General features: G+C 39.2%; 1 long non-coding RNA gene across 1 annotated transcript; it reads left to right on the forward strand.

The window, feature by feature from the left end:
- The first annotated feature begins 185 nt into the window (after positions 1-185).
- Positions 186-4,021, forward strand: LOC134082121 (uncharacterized). The gene is made up of 4 exons (XR_009939571.1): positions 186-301; positions 1,421-1,472; positions 1,662-1,705; positions 2,780-4,021. It is a non-coding gene; the product is annotated as an uncharacterized LOC134082121 (long non-coding RNA).
- Positions 4,022-9,086: the final 5,065 nt, after the last annotated feature.

Here is a 9,086-nt window from a genome sequence, read left to right on the forward strand (position 1 = left end):
TTATCCTTATTCCACTGCAAATCTGCGGGGACCGATCACAAACTTATCTACCTGGCACTGCCGGATCGTTGGTCTGATTGGTTGAAGGACTATCCAAATGTGTACAGTCATTTGAACTATGCCCGTTGATCACGCCTCTTGTGCAGTAGAAAATACAGAGCAGACTCCCCAGACTAATGTTCAATCTTACTAAGCTTGGTCTGGTGATAGCTAGTCTAATCAATTACAAACCATTTTATGATCCATAAAGAACTTTGCTCCGGGTTCACTCTCACTCTGATCGACAGCAACCAGACTGAAGGTAATGACATCTATTTTCGATCCACTGAATCCTGTAACCTGTTACTTGAAATATGAATATCAACTATAGGCCTACACATAGGCAATATTATCTGACCGATTTAGTGTGATGCTGTTGAATATGTGTTAAGTACCATAAACAAATACAAACAATATGTGTCAATCAAACCATGTTCTCATGCAACACAATGCATACAAATAAAAATGTAAATAATATTCTCATTGCTTTGTTAATACCCGTGATTTTTTTTTAAAACAAATTTTAAGGGCTATTATATAGTATGAATGAAGTGTTTATTTTCTTGTGACATACCTTTACATTAAAGCCTGATGCAGAATTGAATCGACCTACCTGCTAAAGGTGAGCTTTTTAGTGTTACAAATCACATTTGTAAATGTCTCTCACTTGAGAAGTCTTCTACCACATCTCTTGGCATACTCATCTCTCGGCAATACTTTTCAGTCATGATAGTCTGCCATTTTTAAAATAATGTACTATCCTTTACATTCTAAAATGGTGAACTATTAGAAAGCTCACCAGTGCCTGCTTCCTTGGAGGGCCATTCCAAAGATAGGGGGCATAGCAAGTCCTCTTTGACCAGCTCATTTAGCCAACAAGAGAGTGTGCCAGTGTACTGTATGCTCTCATAAGTAAGCATTCTGAACAAGTTGAAGACTTTTAAGACTAGTAAAGTTTTTTGGAGAAGTTTCTATATTTGGCTGATCTAACTAGTAACTCTGTTGTGTTATCATTTGACAAGAAAAGTTCATACCCATCCATTTCATTTATCTATCCGATAGATGCATAGATGCATCATCTCAATGTATCCAGTTCTCACATTTATCAGACATCTTTACTTTGGTTCAGGAAAAGATATGTTAATGATCAACTGCAAGACATGTTATGATCCATGAAAAAAACTTTACCAAGACCTTTGCACTGGGTTTAATACTCTCACTTTCTCACTCTGATCGACAGAAACCAAACTAAAGGTAAAGACTTCTAATCTACACTTGTATAACACTACTCTTGTAAAACACCCACATGAGTTTCAAGCTTCAACAGCGGTTGGGCTTAATGTAGTGTGAATGATGAATTATGTTTATTTTCTCATTACAGACCTATATGTTAGAACCTGTGATGCAGAAGTGAATCTACCTACCTGCTAAAGGTAAGAGTTTTAGTGTTACAAATGTACTCATTACTACAAGTGGAAAGTCTGCTGCCACATCTCCTGGCAAACTCCATTTTTCAGTAAGCTACTGTATATCAAGGAAATAGTGTTCTATCTTTTACATTTCAAAATGATTAATTATTTGAAAGATGCTCATCAGTCATATGTATGTATTATGTTTTTAAGAGACCTGCTGGAAATAGTGATGGCAGCCAGTGCACCATTTCCGCGTAAGTGGAACTCCCCCTGCTCATTGCAGTGTATTACTCCATATCAAAACATGGCTATTCCATCTGTGTCCAGATTTAGCAACTTCCTTATTCATATCCAGATATCAAATATCATGGGCGTCGCCAGCAGTTGAAAACATTTGGAGGTTTAAAGCAACACTAAAGCACTTTTCATCTGTCGGACTCACGCAATTTGTTTATCCAGAAAATAACGATGTACAAAGTAGAGTAGTTGCATGATTTTATGAAAATATGATGTATTGCGACATCGAAGCAAGTCAAATTTGTAGTTTTTTATTAATTTGTAGTCTCATTCCACTACAGATCCGCTACCCGATCTGGCAAACTTAGTGTGGTTATGGTGATAGGGGACGCAAAGCGAATGCAAAAGTGCCGTTCACTGTTACGAGTTGATGATCCACTGAAATGATTTTGGAAACATTATTTTAAGGTATACAAAAAACTCTTTAGTGTTGCTTTAAACGGTTCTCATAATTGCCATTTTGCCTACCCTTGCTGCCCACTTTTGATCAATTAATACGCCGACTCTAGCCTCATTTGCTTTCTTGACATCTCTAATGAACTACTGTATATAGTCTAGCCACCTAGCAGAGTGTCATTTTAAATAGCAAGATGGTTCATATGCTTAGCTTAAGGAAAATTAATAATTGTAGACTCACTAATTCAATTCCACAAAGGCAAAGGATAGGCCTTCAGGCCAGCACTGTTTGGCCAGCTCCAAACTATAGGCTTGTGAGTGTAGGGCAAGCTGATAACTAACCTGAACTTGTAAATGATGATGAACTCCACCATTTTTGGCCAAAAATGCCAAAAATGGTTTTATTTCCACTTTTCAGGTTTGATTATTCAGTCTGGGATCTGTGGATACCAAACCTTGTTCAAAGTAAAATGTACAGTATTCTCTCTCTCTCTCTCTCTCTCTCTCTCTCTCTCTCTCTCTCTCTCTCTCTCTCTCTCTCTCTCTCTCTCTCTCTCTCTCTCTCTCTCTCTCTCTCTCTCTCTCTCTCTCTCTCTCTCTCTCTCTCTCTCTCTCTCTCTCTCTCTCTCTCTCAGCATATCCCCATTATCTCCCAGAGATCCGACTTGTCCTGCTGGGGTCTGTAGATGAAGGCAAGAGGTCAGCAGGAAACACCATCCTGGGAAGAGAGGAGTTTAGCTCTCAGAAAACTGCTGAATGTGTGACAAAACGTGGATGGGTGGGACCAAGGCAGGTCACTGTTATCAACACACCAGGGTGGGGTAGAGAACAGCGACTTTCTCAAACCCCTCAGAATGTTAGAGAGCAGCTTTTACATAGTGTCTTTCCTCCAGGAGCCCATGCTCTGATCTTGGTCATACGTGCAGACAGGAAGTTCACAGAAGCCAACAGGGTAGCACTGCAGGACCATATGGAGCTTCTTGGTGATAGGGTGTGGAATCACACCATTGTGCTGTTCACCTGTGGGGACTGGCTGGGTGATACCCCAATTGAACAGTTTATTCATAGTGAAGGTATGCCTCTCCAGTGGGTTGTGGAGAGAAGTGGTTACAAGTATTACCGCATCAATAACAGCGACAGAGCAGATGTATCCCAGGTCTCAAGGCTGCTTGAGTTGATAGAGATGATGGTGGCAGGAAACAATGGCCATTTTGAACTTGACAAAGAAACATATGACAGAGAGGCAGAGAGAGCAAAGGCTCAAGAACAAGCAATACTAGAGATGCAACAGAAGGCTATGGCCATGAGGATGAAATGGGGCGCTCCACCACAACCCTAAAAGTGAATTGCTTTGACTATCACATTTCATTACCATCTTTGTTTATTTTAAATGGTATTTAGAGTTGTTAGTAATTGAATTGGTTTTGCTATTTTGCACTGAAATGTAATTATATTTTTGTTATCGAGAGTTGTCTAGCAGAGCCCTCCTGCCTGAATCTGACGGACTAGCTGACCCAGATAAAGAGGACACTCAATTTCATAATAGCAGAATGCAAGCCACACAAGTAGAATGTATTATGTAGAACTATCAGCTTTAATTCTTCAATGAACTGTAAAGCTACAGTGTGCCGTATTGGAGAAATCATAGAATTGTAACCGAATACCACTCCATTTCCATGCCATTTCCAAGCATTCGAGGGGAGGGGGTGGAAATGGCTCATGTTTTACATTGTTTGTATGACTTTTTTGTTGGTTTTTTTTTAATTATTTGCTTGTTTTCTGGATTTGTGGGATGCCAAAACGTTGTAACCTAGTAATCTTACTGCTGTAATTTGGCACAGTGTGAAATGATCTATATAACATGTTACCAATAACAATAAAATCACACATTTCGTTTCCTTTCCCTGGTTTCCCTTTAGTTGATCAACATGCAAGTTCACAACATTTTATACATTTTATAACACTTTAGTTTAGAGAACACAGCCATTAATACACTAATATGAGTTAGTGCTCAATAAAGTTTATATTAAATTTAATTACACCTTTATAAGATTATTGGTCAGCTCATGAAAATAGCAATGTTATAACTTCCTAACAACTTAAAGTTGCACTACTCTGTTACATATTCAGACAGTGTATAGTCTCTCTATTTTGATCCATACTACTTTAGATCAAGACCAACCTTTTTATTGGATTTACTAAATTACCTGTTGAGTAAGTGAGAAACTGCTCAGTAAAGACCTTTTAGGTGTAATCTGTAATGATCCTTAATACAGACCTTGTAAAATGTTGGGAGCTGGGACATCAGGTAAAATGTGACAAATAATATTCCAATAGCAGCCAATCATTAATCATGTTATTACATAGTAACTACTGTACAACTGCCCTTTGTTAGAAACAAAAACATGTGAATGCTAACACAGATGAGCTACAGAAAAGAAACAAAAAATATATCTATGGTGCAGTCCACCTCACAGAGATCACAGAATTCAATGTAACCACCTCTTATTTTACCACTATATCCCATGCAATAGTCTAACCTGTTCATGATAAAGGCATGGGTTATCTTTTCTGCATCTTGTTGAGATAAAAAGGGCCGCACTCTGGCAATGTTTCTGAGGTGGAAATAGGTGGTCTGGGTAACTTTACTGATATGGGGCTTGAAGTTTAGCTCCGCATCTAAGATGACACCTATTTGACCTGGTGCGCCAGGTTCCCAAGATTACTAAGAACAATGTCTCGCTTTGATTTTGGTCCAACCAAAAGTACCTCTGTTAAGGGTAATGCACCTAAAACATTGACGATATAACACAAAACAGTGTCAGTAAAAAAAAAAATGAGAATGATGCGATGATTGTCACAATAGTCCAAAAAGAACCATGATTATGTAGACGTTAGCATGTACTGTATATCCCTTTCTCAATGTCTCATTTTACCTTAACATGTCAGAGCGAGGAAGTGTTAATGTGTTCCCTAACGTGGCACCAAATATACATTATTTTTTGCACACCAGAGTCTTTAGAGCCATGCATCATGATCATGCTAGGCTATCATTATCAGTATCAATACGGTATGTCACTACACCATCTACAATACGATATGGCCCAGCCCCATAATGGAAAGCGGTCATGGTTATGCGAAAATGAAAGCTAATAAAGACATAAGTTAAAGAGGACATAGAATGGATGAATTGAGTATTGTACTGTGTTCTCTGATGTTAAAATAGTATATATTCAACTTTGATTTAAAAAAAAATAAACTCAATTGCAATTTTACAAGACTAATTAAAACCATGTATTTAGGCTGGGTATTGAAATGGTCTGTTTGACTAAATGGCGCCCTCTTTGGCAACCCCATTGAACTTCAATGGCTTTGCGATGTCTGACATCACAAGCAGGCTCTTTTCTAATTCGCCTATTTTTAGTGTCTATTTCTAAGTTCAAGATTTTTGTATGAAGGAGGGCACAACCATGCCTCATGTTCATGATAGCTCTTTTTTTATGCACAACCTCTCATAATTCATGAAAACCAAGAAAAAAAGATTTCCATTCTGTCACCTTTAAATATTACATTTCAACATAGGAGTGAATGACAATGCATATTATGTTGTGAATTATAGAACATTCAAGCTCATCATTTTCAATCTGTGAAACATGGAATTGCGCAATGACCCGGCCTAATAGGTCTGCCATATCATCTATAAAGCATTGACCATATCCCAAACCCACAAACATCAACCATGCATTAATGTTTAACAGATATGTGACGCATGATCAGTTCTCACACAAGTGTCGGCAGTGCATTTGCTCACACTTTCAATTGCTGAAATGGAGCAGCAGTAAAATGAAGGTACGTTAATATAGGTTCCTTTTGCAACATCTTATTTGTGTACCGTTCCGTTCAGTTCAGTAACTCATTGTTCTTAGAACTAAGCCCTTTAATATAAGCTGGCTGTGCATCTCTAATGTTCATATACGGAGTACCGCTGTGAGTTGAACTATACACTTTTAACACTTGTTCATTCCATAATGTTCTCAATCAGATTGAAGGCCAATACCTTTATGTTTAAACAAACATTATAGCTTGCTCCGAGGTTCATTGTGCTTTTGTCTCTCCTGTCAACCAATTCCTTGTTAATCATAGCTAGCAGCTAGACCCACAACCAGGATCTTATCTGTGCCTCAAGACTTTGCCCAGGGATTGTGCTCCTTATGACTCACATTTTGCCTCAATAAAGGTCAAGCACACATGGAATCTGAATCCACAACTATGTTATAACTGTTGCTTGTATCACATTCCCCATTTTTAAGCAGTGCAACATCTCAGCTGGCCTTATTGTAGTGCTCATTATCATTTCACATTGAGTAGTCCAGTCTAGGTTTTATTGTGCATTTGTATTGAATGGAAAGATGACTTAATGCATATCGTGCTTTTTCCAGTTGGACATTGTACAGTTTAGCATTCAACTTCCCATTGCCTCCAACTTTAAATATCAGAATCGATGGCTACCTGTGCAAAACATCGATCTGGTGGTAAGTGGAAGTATGTTTACAATATAAAATGCTTTGTTGTTTGATTAACTTGCCAAGTGAACTGGGGACACTAAATGTATTTCAGCATCACACTCAAAACTGTATATTGTGCATGGACAGCACAAGTTCTACATCAAGTTGATTTTGTGCTACATCATTTTTCAGTTAATCCAAATTAGTTCATCTCTCTTCCCCTCTCAAAAACTCCCTCTCTGTTTTACAGAAGACACTCAAACTCTTCCAGAGGTTAGGATTGTGATGCTGGGCTTTCGAGATGCAGGGAAGAGTTCAGCAGGAAACACCATTCTTCAGGAAGACATGTTTGACCATCGCAAAACTGTTGAGTGTGTGAAAAGACAGGCAAAAATGGCCGGAAAACACGTCACTGTTATTAACACTCCAGGCTGGGGAAGGGAGCAGCTGCTTAAAGACAGCCCTGAGCTCATTAAAGAAAACATCATACTGAGCATGGCCCTATGTCGCCCTGGACCACACGCTGTTCTCATAGTCTTGCGCGTTGATGTCAAATTTACAGAAACAAACCGAAGGGCAGTGCAAGAGCACCTTGAGCTCCTTGGTGAGCACGTATGGAGTCACAGTATGGTGCTATTCACCTTTGGTGACTGGCTTGGGGACACTTGCATTGAGAAATACATTGAGAGTGAAGGGAAGATCATGGAATGGCTTGTGGAGAAATGTGGGAACAGGTACCATGTTCTGAATAATGTTAACAAGGAGGACACATCTCAGGTTCTAGAACTTCTGGAAAAGGTTGAGGAGGTGGTGAGAAGGAACGATGGCCAGCACTATGAAATAGACCGAAGGCGACTGGAAGAAATAGAACAGAGAAAGAAATCTTGTGAAGAAAAGGCAAAAGAGAGAATGATGAAAGTTCAGCAATATAATATGCTGAATTGGCCAAAAGATGTTGGAATAATTCACAAGCCGAAGGAAGGTGTTATTGCAGATGTGACGAGAGGCCCTGATCTAGACCTTCCACGGCTTGGAGCAGACACTCAAATCTCCGCACTGGCTGTCACTGAAGGAACAGCAGCTAGAACCCCATCCTCTGTTAATCCTGAAACAGAACATACCAGAACCTCAGACAAAAAAGATGCTTCTGGACCTACACCCACTTCCACTGACAAAGAAGATACTGCTTCATCACCCACACCCAATTCCAAAACCAGAACGCCGGTCATCAGAACCATTATTGCTTCCAATGTTGACGGGGACAATGCCGAATGTTCTGAAGCTCCCATGGTCCCTACCAGGCAGTCTCGCAACCGAAGGCTCCCAGCCAGATATCAGGATTATCATATGTCTTGATACGACACATGAATAATGTGTCATAATGATGGACAATGGTTTGCTTTTTTATTTCTATATACTGTATCCAAATGTCTTTTGTCTCTTAAAGTTTTTACTTTTGTGTTGTGTTGGGACGGGATCTCATTTTCAATTTATCAGTGTGTTAGCACAGATGCACAACCATCTCTTACCATAAATCTAATGGATACCTGGATACAGGTATATACAGCTCCTCATTCTGAACACTTTGGATTACATCAGCATTGGTTAACATTTTATTAGCAGTGGATGGAGTTGTAAGACCCTTAGATAATGTAAGGATACTGCCTGATATGAGGAGGCCTACTTGGTTGTTGCTGTAAGGAAATTGTCTTATGCAATGATGTGTGAGCATGTGCATGGTTCAACTGCTGGATGCTGCCTGATTTGAGCACCTATTTGATGTTTAGTTGTTGCTGTACAGCTGTTGTCTATAATGCAGTGATGTTGTGTCAACATTTGGTGGTTCTGTGGCTGCTGTGTAAGTATGTTGCCTTAGGGAAGTATTTGTGTTCAGTGTTGCTGTACAGCTGTTGTCTATAATGCAGTGATGTTGTGTCAGCATTTGGTGGTTCTGTGGCTGCTGTGTAAGTATGTTGCCTTAGGGAAGAATTTGTGTTCAGTGTTGCTTTGTAAGGATGTTGTTATTGAACCTGTAAAACTAGTAAAACTATGTGGAATGTGCCTATAGGATGAACCGGAAATATTTTAGTGGAGCAAGTCAATCTTGAATATCCTGATTCAGACTCACCGCATACACCACCAAGCATGGAAGAACTGCTGAATGGTCTAAAAGATCATTTGTTTGGATTTGTTTTGAAGTCAAGAGAAAAAAAAAGCCCTTCCCCTGTCTGTGCAACAGGACATTGTTGACAGTCTTCAATTTCTTCTTTGTTTTTTTAAAGAGAACTATGATGCCTTTATTTTGTATCATCTTGAAAAGAATGGTTGTAATATGACTGAATGTGAAGAGCTGAACAGTGTTCTTTCCTCTTAAGACTTTTTCAACTAGGCATGTGAAGCAATTCGTTCACCGTATATGATCAAAAGTCACTGCAAA

The sequence above is a fragment of the Sardina pilchardus genome, chromosome 6 (assembly GCF_963854185.1).
Source record: "Sardina pilchardus chromosome 6, fSarPil1.1, whole genome shotgun sequence".
Classification (NCBI taxonomy): domain Eukaryota; kingdom Metazoa; phylum Chordata; class Actinopteri; order Clupeiformes; family Clupeidae; genus Sardina; species Sardina pilchardus.